The sequence below is a fragment of the Meriones unguiculatus genome, chromosome 10 (genome assembly GCF_030254825.1).
Source record: "Meriones unguiculatus strain TT.TT164.6M chromosome 10, Bangor_MerUng_6.1, whole genome shotgun sequence".
Taxonomy (NCBI): Eukaryota; Metazoa; Chordata; class Mammalia; order Rodentia; family Muridae; genus Meriones; species Meriones unguiculatus.
Window position 1 is genome coordinate 1,720,206 of NC_083358.1, and position 15,332 is coordinate 1,735,537.

The window sequence follows — 15,332 nt, forward strand, 5'->3', positions numbered from 1 at the left end:
GGGGTAGGAGTGAGGTTAAATCTTTTTTACACAGAATACGGTAAGTACAAAGAATATTTATGTACACACATGTATAACTGTATTTTCTCTTTTCCTTCTTTTGTTCACCTCTAAGAATTTCAAGCCACCCAAGCTGGCCTACAACATGCTGAGTCCAGGGATGATGTTTCAGTTCTGATCTTCTTGCCTTCACTTCCCACTTCTCAGGCCTGGTGTTACAAGAATAGGCCACATCATGTGGTGGTGGAAACTGCACTAGGCCCTGATACATGCTAGGCACATCTCCATCAACTCAGGTATATCCCCAAGCTTGTGTGTGTGTGTACTTAAATACACTATATACACTGCCCTTCACATATCAGAAAGGAGATATGAAAACATATGCTGTCTCACTACTGTTTAAATCTTAAAGGCTAATGAAATGACTCATTTACAGGCATGAGCTTGATAATGAGAGGGTGGGACAGACAACAGCAATGGGAAGGAAAGGACACACTCCTGAAGAGCTTTGCACGGCAGAGGCCCAACTGTGATTCCTTAGTTAACACACAAGCAACCAGCTGAAATCAATCAGGATAGCAACGAGGCATCGGCCACTCTGAGGCCAAGACAATTACACCGACAACCCTGACCATTCTACAAACAAACGTGGAATAGGACGAAACGAAACCGTCTAGATTCACTGGGAAAAACACTTTCTCCACTGTTTAAGGCTAAACTCAAAAGAGCGGCCATTTAAACACTGTATTCCAAGAGTCGGTTTGCTTCATACATGCATATAGTTTAGCAACTCCCACTCGGTTGCACAACGCACACATCAGGAATGAACAAAAACATGAAAATATCACGGGTGGTGACAGCCAGTGTTATCACCGTCACAAACAACAGTTACTGAGAAGAAGATGGTGTAACAAGCTCTGTGCTACTCTGCACCGGAACTGGGGCTCCGCACAAGCTCATGCCTCTGCAGAGTAAGCCACCCTGAGCAGCACCAGTTCACTACTGCAGGGAGACCACGGATTCCCAGAGAATGCCTGCGCTGCCCTGGATGAGCAGGCCAATCACGAAACGCGTGCCATTAATCAACAATACTGCAGGTCCCAGATCATGAGGCTGCTGTTCGCAAGCAAGAATACGGTTGATCATCAAAGCTTTGCTACAGAACACAGTATACTCTGCAATAATGATATAATATGCCATGTATAATTTATTGTTATATAATTCCACATGCCTGGCAAGGTACACCAACAAATGAGAAAAGCATTTTGCTATGAGCTCATCAAGACAATAAAAATTCCCAGAGCCACTGTAGTCTAACATGTACCCTGTTAGAAAGATAGAGGTGTGGTGCGCAGCCACAGGTGGCGAAGCACAGACAGAGGTGTGGGTTAGTGTCAATACTAGGAGGAGACAGCTAGATGTCCCGACTCTAGTCTGAGAGGTCCCAATTGAGAAGCGATAGGACCCCAGAACCAATGCGCATGCCTCACACCCAGATCTAGGTTTCTAATGTCATTTACCAGTAAAACAAGGCATTCTGAAAAGATGGCTGATAGTAAGGGGAACAGAACACCCACAATGAGTATGAACGCCTAATGATGTGAGAGTGAGGAAGTGTTCCAAAGAAAGAGGCACATCGAAGGGAAGCAGACAGAACACCAAGACCCTCTATCCCCCACAACCAAAGCTGGGACAACTTCTGACCAAAGAAATAATTCCAGCAGGGGATCTAAACTGCAAAATAAAGAACACATCTGTCAACCTGTCGTGGCTTAATAACGGGGGAAAGCTGGCAGCTGTCTTCTTCGGTAGAATTCAAGTAGTGAAGACCAGAGCGGGGCTGGGGAGCGGCTTGTTTGTAGAGGACTTGCCTAGGATGCGCATTCCCCCCATTGCATAGAGGAGACATAGCAGCAAAACCCTGTAATCCCAGTACTTCAGAGGAAGAGGCAGGAGAACCAGAAGCTCAAGGTCATCCTTGGCTATACAGCAAGCAGAGGACTGGTCTGGGCTATGCGAGACTCTGTATCACAAGTAAATAGATAAATAAATGGGTAAACATAAGAAATGATGCAAGTATGTTCTCATCAGGAACATTCATCAATTGTCACAGAAAATCTACCGAGAGATGCTTATGTCAAGAAGTGAAAAGATGAAGAGAAGCAAGGTGGTTGCCCATCTCAAAAGGTCTCCCCATATGGCAGGTTCCATCCTTGGCTACAGAGTAAGTTGAGGACCAGTCCGGGCTGTATGAGACCCAGTCTAAAAGATAAACAATGGAAGAATAAAGAACCCTGGAAGTTATTACAGACAAAACCTGCCAACGGATGCCAAAGCTGATGGCAAAAGTACAAGGAGAAGCAATGCGTTAGCCTGCCCCTGATGGCCTCTCACATCACAGGCCTCAACCGAAAGGAGGAAGGTGCGTTAACCTGCAACGGAGAGAGCTGGCAGCCACAGCGCTCCACAGGGAAGGCCAGCCGTGAGAGCGCAGAACACCGTTGGTGTGGCTGCTGCTCCCGGAAAACAAACCGTAAATTACCAGATTAACCTAAACTGAAGGACATCCCACAGAGCAACGGTTACAAAGTACATTACGTGACTCAAAGTTCAACAGTCACGAAAATCAGGAAAGAATGACAAAAATCACACAAATAGGAAATTACAGAAAAACAAACATGTGCGTGTAGGTTCCTCCGCCAGATCACAAAGGATTCTAACAGAGAGGCAAAACGGAGCAAATCTTGAAATAATTTATAATTATCTCAACGGAAGTTTTCAATTGTTAGGTGTCGTCACAAAATACTATGGAAGACTTCACTCTGGTTCTTCTCGTAACGGGCAGTTCTCTGAGCACAGCCACGGCGTCCAGCAGATTAGCAGCTCAGCAGCTCTCACGGGATGGGAGAACCTTGCGACGGCCAAAGGACCACCTGCCCTGCTGAGGCTTTGTGGCGTCCACATCCACAAAATCTGAGCAGTGGCTCATTTCCCAGACAGCTTTGTCACCTCAAATAGCTGCTTCCATCCTCACGTCACAGAGACACGCAGAGAAACAGGAAGCAAGGAACACTGCTGTGATTTAATGTGTAATTAAGTGATTAATCCAGTGGGAAGAACAGTGCAAAGTAGGATGAAAACTTGGACCACTCAAGCCCTGTAATAAGCAATGGAAAAGATGTCCTTAACAGCTACAAAAACAAGGAAGTGGTTTCAGGTGTACTCCCAAGTTTTCAGGGAACATAATTAGGTCCTGTTTGCCTGGCATGATGACGCTGGAGGAAGAAATCTCACCACAACAGAGATCAGCATATCAGCAGATAAATAAATTCTTCTGGACCTAAGCTCCAGATGACCTATCTGTCATGGCGCTACTTTGGTAGCATGACGGCAGCAAAAAGAACACATGAAAATGAGCATGGCTCTGTTTAAACAAACTTTTATTTATAAAAATCGGCAGCAGATACAATTTGGTACATGGGGCTGTGTTTATGAACCTACAGACAGGAGATGCCTGTCCTCCTGCTGTAAAGTTTCACTTTCCAAAATAAGGACAGCCAGAGGGACACCTGTAAGGGACCCTGATAAGCTGTTTATCAGAACACAGGATTTCTACACTGACCTAAATACTGTATCTTGTACAATATGTATGGCGTAATACACATTTTGAAGCTATCGAATTTTGACATTTTGGTGTTTAATTGGAAATAATTGAAATTCAAGAATCAAGTCCTCTGTGCACACTGAAAATGGAGATGAAAAATTACAAACAAGTCTTTAAATGCCAAACATGGAAGTGCTCATAGATGTATATTAGTTTCAATAATTATCTCCAGCATTTTTTGAAAACACGGATTAAGAAATCTGGACTGTGTTGTGAATAAATGCTATGTGAATTTCAGTGGTAGAGTCACAGTTGGTGATTTGCAATGTGCCAAGAGCATACAATTTTACAGCTTTCTTTTAAACCAAATTTTAAGTGCCAGGTGCAGACATGAAGTAATTTTGTGTTAAATTGGGAAGGATTTATAATTTTAGAAAAGCTACTCTACAAGAATACATATAGAAGCACAGCAAAAGAAAACGAGACCTCCATCAAAACATCAGACTCAAAATCCCTGCATGCCCTTCTAAAGTACAAGGAATGTAATTTAAGTTTCCAAGACACAACTCACTCCATATTATAACAGATGGAATCTTCACTATCCATGAACTAGGTCATTCTCTAAGATGCACTTTGAGTTTTGGGGTTTTTTTAATTATGCATATTTGGAATGGGGGTGGGGACAAGCGTACAGATGCCCTTATAGGCCAGAAGAAGGTGTTAGAGCCCCTGGATGTGGAACAGCCATGAGCCTCCTGCTCTGGGTTCTGGGAGCGGAATCTGGGTCCTCTCAAGAGCAGTACCTGTTCTTAACTACTGAGCCATCTCTGGTTCACTGTTATTACGCAGCAGTTATCAGCTAATCTCTCTCCTGTTCTTTGCATCTGACAAGTACGACAGGGGGGAAAAAGGAGCAGCTGAATTTGGATAATTATGGGATAGGCCAAATGTAAATACACCCTACTTAATGCCACACATTTCTCACTTACTGCAGGTCAAGCTTCCTAAACTCCCAGAAATGCAAACTCCTCTGGTGGATAAAATGATGAACAGAAAGCAGCTAAAGCCAGAACAATGCACTCTAGAGCAGCTCAGGCATCTTCAGAGGGTGGCTGTGACCAATGCAACTTTATGAATAGGATTCAGGTTAGTGACCAGAAAACACAGAGTTAATCCAGGTGATGCTAAAATCTACATCTCATCAAAGGAGCATGGAACTATAGAAAACCTCCCCTGACTTGAGCTGGAGATCTGTGATGGACAAAGTTGCTGACCCCGCGGGACTCTTAATGATGAAGCGTGAGAGTCTTGAGCCAATGAACGCTCAATAACATGTAGGAGAAAGAAAGACACACCCCACAACCTCCAGTGAGGCACGTGGCTCTGCTGACTCTGAAGACTGCTAAGGCCACCTCTCTGCCATTTCTGTGTGTAGATAAGCCGCTGGCTTACAGTGATGTGCCACAGGAGAAAGAAACAACTCATTGTCACATGTAAAGAACACAGCAGGCACATAGCTGGTCACCCTCATAGAATTACGGCATAGTAGTAGACAGACACTATAAACACAGAAGACCGGTGAGAAACTCAACTGCAGTGCTTTGATTCACACACAAACAGTAAGGTTTTTAAGGGTACAAAAAGAAGTGCCATAGAAGGAGTAAGGAGTCTGCTAGAAAAACAATCAACAGAACCAGGAGAGGAAGCTCAAAGCTCCCATGGTGTGCAGGATTCTCCTTAACAGAAAAGGAAGTGAAGACCATGGGCTGTCGGTTCTAGTGAAGTGAGACTGATAGGAAGTCAAATCTGCTGTACTGCCAGCAGCCCATGTTTCTCCATCCCCGACTCTGAACATGCCCCAGACCAACGGCCCAATGGACCACAGTCTGCAGACTCCAGAAGCTTCTAGCTGGGAAGCTCGAGTAACCCTCATGCCAAGCAGCACAATTTTGAGCTCACCATGTAAAACTTGCTGGCTATATTCGATAGCCATCAAGAAAATTGCAAATAGTTCCAATATCATGATAGTGGGGAACTGAAAGGGGAAGGTGGGGAATGGGAAGAGAAAGGTGGGGGGAAAGGGAGGGGGGAAAGGAAATAAAAGGGGAAGGGGAAAGGCAAGCAGTTATTTCATTGAAAACTCCACTAGTCAACAGCTAGGCAAAAGAGAAAACATTGGAGCCAGTACTAACCTGTGTTGAGGTAGTATAGGCTATGTCAATCTAATGTACCTCAGGACAATCTCAAACACACACACCCAACACCTACTGTGCCTGTGTCATGACATGACTGAACTTTCAGAAGTGAGGGCAGCTGAATGAACAATGCAGCCCTTAATAAGAGAAGCCGTTGCCTCCTTCAGGTCCAGGCCTGCCAGCATCCTCCACTGCCTCTGGTGTCTGACTCACAAGCCCAACTGGACACCCCAGCCAGAAACCCAGCAGTGTGGTGGCCTGAGGCTTTTACACGCCTATCTCTTAGGCCATACTCCATCTGGAAACCCAGCACCACAATGGCCCCACGCAGGCCCACACTCCCATCTCCTACACTACTGACTCAAGCTGGACAAACCAGAAACATGAAGGAAAGGAGCCTCTTACCCTGCAGTACAACTGAGGAAAAAGCTGGCAGAAACAATCCTCCTCCTTACTGAGGGATGACTCAGATCCAAGTACTAGAACAGTCAGGGAACCAAGCAAAAGGCCAAACATGTGACTTTTAATTCAGCCTCATGAGCATATACTACCCTACAAACGAGATAACACACCACACTTACAGTCAATACATGTCTGCCCTCTGTCACCTAACATAGGAAGAATCTGTGACTTTTCTGTCCCAATTCTCTTCGCCCATTCTTGCCTCAACGTGCCCTCAACCCTTACAGTCTGACTCACTGAAGGAAATTCCCTGTGTTACAGTGGGCACCAAACACGGTTATTTGACCTTTCAACTACTTGGAACAGTGTAACCTGAAAGGCCAACAAAGCTATATGCAAAGCTATCGCTAAGACTTGGCAACCCAGCCGCCTCAAGAAGGCAGGACGCACTCAGTGTGCTGTCCTTTCCGTGCGTCCATCCGAAAGCCTTTGCTTAGAGACTCTGAAAACATTGGCTCATTTTCTTAACAAACACCACTCTGTCGCACACTAAGCTCATTCTGAAAGTCTTTTCCTGTCAGAAGCAACGATGGGAGTTTGCCCTTAGTAAAAGTCTCTGAAAAGAACTCCTCAGACGGTCTCTCCCTCCAGCTGTTAGAGCCCTGTCTCTCCTTCAACAGATTTTAAGAGCAAAGCTGAGATCTTAGAGGAAAGCTTACTTTATTCCTTTTTCTTTTTAGGCTGCTGAAGATGGCGGAGACAGGGCCTGCCTGTTGCACTGCCTGGAGACAGTTCCCCTCTTAGCATCACCACAAAGTTCTCGCTGGAGGCTGCACCGGGCAGCCTCTTCCGGTGCCCAAATCAGGGCTTTGAGAGTACTGTCGATTCCATGTCCAGGAACTCAGACTGTCTACAGTCTATCCATAAACATAAAGGAAGCAGATAATTTATTAAAATTTCCTGCCAGTCCAGTCTGAACTCTCACAAACTCTGTTGCGGGGGGGGGGGGGGAGCATTCAATGCTCAAAAACTTCCCACCCCAAACTACAAATCCATAAAAAGCACTTAACTCCAAATTTGGAGACTGTTTAAAAGTGTAAGGAGGAAGGAGAATTTGGAAGTTGCCGAGTCGTCAGCCATGAGAACAAAGTCAGAGAAACAGCCCGATTCCGTGTCAGGCCTGGGATGAAGCAACGGAGGTCGACGGAGCATCATCCCCACTTAATCTAAGACAGCAGAAGCCAGCCTGTTTCCAAGGCAACCTGCCACGTGCATGGGAAAGTCACTTGAGTTAGTAAATCCTGCGAGTGCAGAGTTCACTGTTTGAACAAGACACCCACTGGCAACTTAGCTCCCTCTAAAAGCATGACTGGAAAATAAAGAGAAGTCTAACAGCTTCAAAGGATAAAGGAGATTCGCACGACTCTATTAAGATGTTGAGATGGGCAGATAAAAAGAAAATGGGTGACCTAAGATAAAAAGGAAGAATCGTGAGGTAGTGATCAGTAAGTCTGCACTACTTGTGTTTGGGAGAATGAAGCAGGAGGATAGAAAAGTACAGACAAGCCAGTGACATACAGATCCAGTCTCAAAATCCCCCCAAATGCACCAGGAACACACGTTCTATTCAGAGTCCTGAATAAGTTACAGACGTGCATACTGAACACGCTGTGTGCGTGCTGACAGCCAGGGGCCAATGTCAGCAAAAGATCAGAGTCCAATCGGTTTGTTTTATTAAACCTAAGCCCTGAGTGACATTATAAAATGACTTTCAGTTTAATTTTCATACAAAAGAAAAAAGAGCATGGATTTTAAATATCCACTGGGACACAGATGGGAGGCTTCAAACATTTTCTGAAGTGTTCGTTGCTCCACTCATTGTTTTATTATCTTCTGCAGAATAGATGAAGACGTCCTTGACATTAGCCTAAATTATCTCCGGTGAACACTACCATGCTGATTAAATTAGGCTCAACTTTAATCAGCTGGCAGGTGTATTCTAAAAGCAACCAAATAATAATAAAAAAATTAATCAACTCTTCATTAGTACAACCTGTTTAGCAGTACTTTAAAAAGTAAACACACTGTAAATACTAATTGTGTGCCAATTCTCTCTCCCACGTGTTCGTGATGGGCAAAACATAAAAATACCATCCAAGCACCCCATATACGTGAGGGGCCAAAATAAAATTGAATAGCATTCAAGAATCCTGTATGTGATGGGCCAAAACAACACACTAAAGCTTACAAGAATTCCCTCCAGCCCACAAGGTGCTTACAGCACTTTGAGGCAATGCAATTCCTCAGGAAGGTAAATACCATGGAACCTAGTGTGTTTACCTCAGAACAAAAACTCAAGCTTCACTTTAAAGGAAACTGACTCTGAGGGAAGGCAAGCCTCTCCCTCTCCTTACATCTTACAGAAAACGTCCCCCAAGATGATCTGGGACAGGCAAGGCAGAGTTTCACTCCCCAAAGTGAGCAAGGGACAGCAGTGTGGGCCTGGGCACTGTCTGCACCTGTCTGGGTTCAGTACTGACGGTGACAAGCTGCATGGATTGGTTACTGCGAACACAGACACCACGTACTTGGTAAGCTTTTATTACAAGAGTAAGTTTCAGGCCTGAGATTCTGGTCAGAGCTGGCGACAGCCCTGGCAGTGCAGTTGGACCCCAAGGCCAAGGCTCCCCTAAAGACACGCCATCTAACTGGCATTCTACGCAGGGTCTCAATGGTGGAGAGAAACAAGCAGGACAAAAAACATTCACAGCCAGTTTCTCCAACGATGAAGAGGTCACGAGGGCCCAGACTAATATGAAAGTGGTGGAGTGGAAAGATGATGAAAATGTATAATGAAGAGAGTACAGAGCCCAGACTCAAGCACTTGGCCTGTGTGCTGTGGGTAGGTAGCACCTCGGAGTGGCACCTGGAGCCTGGGCGCCCAGGAGGACGGATGGGCAGAGTCCATGGACACACCAGTGACTATGCAATCAGCTTAGAGAAAAGCTAAGATGAAGACCAGAGAGCTGGGGGAGTTATCCTAATTCTCATGGATATGAGAAGGAAAAGGAGCCTCGCAGCATGGAGTCTGGCTGAAGACTGTGCCAGCCAAAATTCAAGGATTCCAGCACAATTATCGCAGGCTGTGAAGCCTGCCAGCAGAGAGACAACAAGTCTTTACAAAAAAAAACATTTTGAATGAAATGTTTAAACATCAGCAAAGTAGGCCACAGGCCTAAATATGTAAGGCCCTATGGGTGGGGCCTTCCTGTGCCCTTACACATTTTCTGGGCATCTCCCTAACAAAACTGTCAATTTTGCTTACGTGAGGCAAATGGAAGCTCCCTGAAACACTGTGAGCGACAAGGCTGAATGGCTGATGAGAACTCAGGAGACTAAAGAGGCTGAAGTGACACAGGTCCAGGGCATCATTATAAATTAACTTGGGGAGCCAGAGAGGTGGCTCAGTGGATAAGTGTTGGCTGTGCAAGCATGAAGACATGAGTTCAAGTCCTCTGGAACCTTGTAAAAAAAAAAAAAAGCTGGGAGTGGTTATATGTATCTGTAACCCCAAAACCAAGAACAGCAAGCTTCTAGTCACTGAGAGCCCTGGTCTTAAATAAGGCAGAGAGGGAGAGAGGAAGATACCCAAGACCTCCCACAGCCCCATAAACACATGTAGTGCCTGACACGTGTGTATATGCATGACCTGCACACTAATATACAAACAATCATTTTCAACTGTCTAGGACTATTTTTAGCACCCTTAAAAACCATTCACTACCCACCTCTGTGTGTGACCTCATATCCTTGCGACTATTAGGGAAATTCTTTTACATTGCTCAGATTCTCTAGCTTGTACTAACCTAAAGAGAAGACAGCATCTGGGACCTGTAGCAAAGATTTCCCCATCTTGCTGTATCCTAATGTTTAATGTTTTCACCAATGTATTTGGAAAATGCCTTTATCCATCATTATAAAAAGTTCGTGAAATGATTGCAACACTGGAACATGGCACTTGGGATAGCACGTGTCTGTGTCCCTGGCCATGGTCAATACAGGGCTCCTCTGAGGCGATAGGTATGCTTTTCCTGTGTCGTAACTTGAGATGCCCTGACTAACTCCGTGCCTACGGATGAGTGCTTGCAGTCTGCATCAGCACACAGAAACACGTGTTTTATAAAGTCGAATCTGGAGCTGGTGGGATTACACCATAATCCCTGCACTCAGGAAGCAGGGGCGGAAGGAATGCTGGGAGTTCAAAGCCACCTTGGTATATACAGCAAGACTCCTTAAACACAAAACAACGGCACCAAACAAGTCCTAACCTACAGTGAAGAGAAATAGCAGCTTACAAAGTTATAAATTTGTTCATTGACTGTCACAACCCCGATTTCAAAATTAGCATCAAGCTCGCCTAAAAATATGAACAAGCCTCATATAAACAAGCCATTAAGCTGTGAACTTTCCTTCAGGAAAGGAACACTGTTGGTAAATTGCTGCCACTTCAGAGCTGACCCGATTCCAACGTGTCAGACGGTAAAATACATTTAGGAAAGCGTCAAATCACGAAACGAGATGTCACATCAGAAATGGGCATCTCGTGCTGACTACCAGAGAAACGCACATAGCCTCCTGAGAAGCAGGTCTCGGGCCCTCCACCTGCAGCGCTCGAGCCGAGGCCAGGAGCTGACACCCAGCGAAGCTGTGCACCCTCTACAGCATTGCTCGCCAAGTAAGCCTGAGAGGTTAGGGTTAGAGGGATGGCACAGGCGGGAAAGCGCTGCTGCACAAGCATGAGGGACATTTCTAGGACCCAAGTGCAATAACCAGGCATGGCGGGGCACATTTGGGATGCCAGAACTAGGAAGTGAGGACAAGCAGATCCCGGGGGTCACGGGCTAACCAGCCTAGACTGCTGGGGGGAGGGCAGACTAGCGAAGAACTTAGGTTTAAGGGTGAAACAGTGGTCAGCAAGGAGATCACCACCCAAGCTTGCCCTCGGGGTGCACAATAATGTATGTGGCAGGTTCCGGGACTGTGATTTCACCCTGAAGCCCACTACAGCAGGCAGGGCACACCAAACACAAGAGAAAGGTGCAGTTACAGAAGCTTGTGCTGGGAATGGAGTCAAGAGGACTGGTGTAGAGCGTGAGGAAGCTGTAAGGCAGAATGACAGAAAGAGCTGGTCCAGACTGGCATGAAGCTGAGGGGAGCCATGAGGTCAGCCTTTCGGAAGGCCCAGACAAAGGAAGAATGAGCATAGCCCCTGCGGGGCTGGGAGGAGCCAAGGAGGCCAGTGTGCTGGGTTTCTACTCCCTCGACACCGAGAAAATGAAGCCAGAGGCTCTCTCTTACACTGGACTTGGTGGCCTTAGCCATAAGCAACAAAGCCCAATGGCTCCGAAGAGTCAAGTTTTCTTGATAAACACATGTGCAAGCACACTTCGTCAAGTGTGTTTGGTACAAAACCAACCCTAGACACGTGCTTGTCTACAATCACTTGTGCCGTGAGTAATCACATATTTTCCTGCAGAAACGGCAGTGTGTTCACGTGAATCCATACAATATCAGTATAGAAGCAATTTAACCTCTGGCCTCTGTGAGTATCTGCATAACACACACACACCAGAGAGATGTTAAAATTGATGCATGTTTTCATATAGTTTTAGGAAGAGAAATGACACCATCATTTCTAAATCTGCTGCCAGAGAGTGACACATTCCTGTGACACACACATTATAAATAAGCTATTTTTCATGATTTTTGTTTAGAATGCACCATTTTCACACAACACTAATGATAAAACAACTGTTACTTCCATCATCCCAGCATGCCAAAGTCTTTGAGGTTGGAATTCACTTGAAAAATCCTAACATTTGTGCTGAACAAAATGTAGCTTAGTCAGAAAAGTTCTTGCTCCGCAAGCATGAGAACATGAATTCAATACCCAGAACCCACAGCCCACCAGCAGGCGAGACAGACAGAGATGGCCATGCTTGCCCAGGAGCAGACAGTGCAGGACTTGCAGGCCAGTCACCAGCCTACCAGATGGAGAGACCTCGTCTCAAAAATGAAAAGGTAGCCAGAGCTCATCTAACTACACGAGGCTGACCTCTGACCTCTACACACCTGCACCACCTGCCTCTCAACACGTAAGCTGAGTGACGAGAGGACTTGGGAGAACATGGTAAATAGGGGAAAACACAGAGGGAAGGGGGGAGAGACACACGTGTACCAGCTACTTGCCGTGCCAGCTGGTTCAGGCCACAAGGTTTGTCCGAGAACACTGATCTTCCGTGAGCAGCTTAGGTGCAGCCCAGGTCACTGTGGGGGCAAGGCCAAGGCTGTGGTGGCCTCAGCATGATAACCCAGCTATCTGTCTTCCCAACTCTGGAAAACAACTGCCTCCCTACAGCAGACAAACAAGCTGAAGAGTCAAGTTAGGGACCTTTCAAAAATATAGTTTTTAATCACAGCCTCATAAATCTTCATCATTACATTTTAAAGAACTAATTACATTTAGGGGAAAAAGTGGATACACACATTGGCACTAATGAGCTCTCAGGACACGGATGGTTTCAAAACGGCAGCTAGCAACCTGAGATGCATTTTGAAACCGTTTGCAATAAGCACAAGTTTTATCAGAAGGCCAATTAATAGTCAATTTAACAGCTCTGTGCAAAGAGTACTAAATTAAGTGTGTCAACACCATATATTTGATATCAAGGCCTGTCTCACGTGCATCAAAAAATTACATGAGTGAAGGTAATTCTCAGAGATGAGCGATCACCGGTGACTCAGAATCGTGGCTGACAAGTCCAGTTGGTTTCAACATCTGGTAGAGATCATGCCTTGAAAAGGATCTCAGTCCCTGCAGGTCTTTCATGAAACACAAAGACTAAATTAACTCAAGTTCCGCAAGGAATAGTTTGTTTTTTTTTAATTATGGAAAATAGTAATCCCAAGTTAAGTGATATAGACACACTAGAAAGTAATCCAGAGTGTTAACAGCTTATATTAAATAGCTTAATCATTTTATTAAAATCAAGCTGATATTCTATGCACACTGTCGAAAATCTTCAATGCCTACATCAGCGTAGTCCTACATTAGTCAGGTCCTTCTCACTCTGATCCCTGTAGCAACCAAAGAGCTCATTCTCGACTGCCTGGGAGAGGCTTACCACGACAGCTCATGGGCCCTTGAGATACCAAGATTCACTGTCTCAAATGCTACAGCTGAACCTTAACACTCCTCACCCAGACACTCTCCAGTTGTGGTTGCCCACACTACCCGGTAGAAGCGTAAATATTCACACCCACCGAATCAGAAATTTCTGGGGTGCAGCTCAGGCACCTGCAATGCAAACTTCATCGTAGACCTCGCCCTCATCTATGTGGGGACAAAGAACAAAACAGCGCTGGGGTACTTTTGAGACCTGTTGTTTAAAATGACAGGCCACCACCCTGTGAGGTCTCCTGTTGGTGTCAACCCTGACTCAAACTGAGCGCAGCAACAAGACACAAAGATGAAGGTGGGGTGGGCTATTACATCACCGCATCCTGCTGTCACATGGGAATTCATGTGCTCACCATGCAGCCAAGGGCATCAGGAGGAGCAGAGGGCTCCAGACTAACTGACCGGAGACTGATGGCTCTAAAGAGACCTAAGGGCAAACATGGTTCCAAGACTTGCAGCAACCTACCATGCAATTTGACATCATTTGCATTAAGTTTTATCAGAAAGCCAAAACTCACATGCATAGTCTTAAATTATTTTTCTATTGCTGTGATAAAAAATCACGAACAAAAGCAATTCAGGGAGAAAAATGTTTATTTCAACTTACAGCTCTCAATCCACACTCCATCACTGAGGGAAAATGGGAGGAAATGGAGGCAGAACTGAGGCAGAAGCCATAAAGAAGCCAAGTGCTGGCTGGCTTCTCATAGCTTGCTCACTCCTGATTTATTATATGTGACCCAGGACCAACTGCCCAGACTGGACATAGCCCACAATGCACTGAGACCTCCCACATCAATCATTAATCAAGAAAGTGTCCCACAGGCCAATCTGGTGGGAGCACTTTCTCCACTGAGGTTTCCTCTTCTCAAATGACTTTATCTAGTTTCAAGTTTTCAAAAGTAACCAGGACATGCCCTGACCCGTCTCAGATTATGAGCAGGTAAAATGTGCCAGTGGATTCTTCAACTGGATTTTATTTAGCTGTGTAAGTGACAATAACTTAACTACAGCCCACCGTGCTGCCTCTGCAGCCTGCTTACTAGGTCCGGAATCAAGGCATTTCCGTGATTCGTTCACTCAAACCTAACACCCCACCAGAAAGCATGAGCTGGGCCAACCAGATGAGGACCCTTCTGGGGTTAGACCTTTCGAGTGGTATCCCAAGTCCAACAAGTGGAAAAAATCACGAAGGTCAGGTGTCCCTACTGCCCAAAGCCTCATCTGCAGAGGTAAGCACAGGCAGAAGGGACCACAGGAGCTCAATGGTAGACAGAGCTCAGGTCCACCCAATCGTCCCTGGAAGAAATCTGTCAGCCTAGATGCTGAAAGGGCAGTTAGGAACTGTCCCTTTGGAAAAAAAAAAAAAAAAAAAAAAAAAACAATAGTCTCAAATACACACAAGGAGACCAACTCTGTGGTGGCTCGCACAAATCCACAGCACATGGAAGGTGGAGGCAGAAAAGTCAAAGTTCAAGGTCATCCCTGACTTCCGAGTCCCACTGGGCTTTTTATGAGACCCTGTCTGGATGCTAGCTACTGTGTGTATGCGTGTATGTGTGTGGTTATACATGTACACATCCAATGGGACTAACAAACAATGCTATATCCACATTACTTAAAACATGTCTAGGTACTAAAACATACATACATACATACATCTCCACAAGTATGGAGGGAAGGGAGGGACAAAAAACATCCACCAAATAGCAACATACAGATGACAGATCTGTACTGGGGCTATTTTCTACTTGCACACTTTCCTCCTTTGTTCCTTACACTGTAAATGTGCTCTCAAGAAGGCAGATTTATAGCCAAGGGAAATCAAGAATGAATACAATACATGTTAAGAACCTAGCAAAGTATCAGGACAATAGATGGCATCATTAAC

The 15,332-nt window shown here is 45.3% G+C and overlaps 1 protein-coding gene across 15 annotated transcripts in view; it reads right to left on the reverse strand.

Annotated features, from left to right (window-relative positions):
* The window catches only part of Pard3 (par-3 family cell polarity regulator), a 506,727-nt gene that overhangs the window by 315,836 nt on the left and 175,559 nt on the right, over positions 1–15,332 (reverse strand). The gene's annotated exons all lie outside the window — the stretch shown is intronic.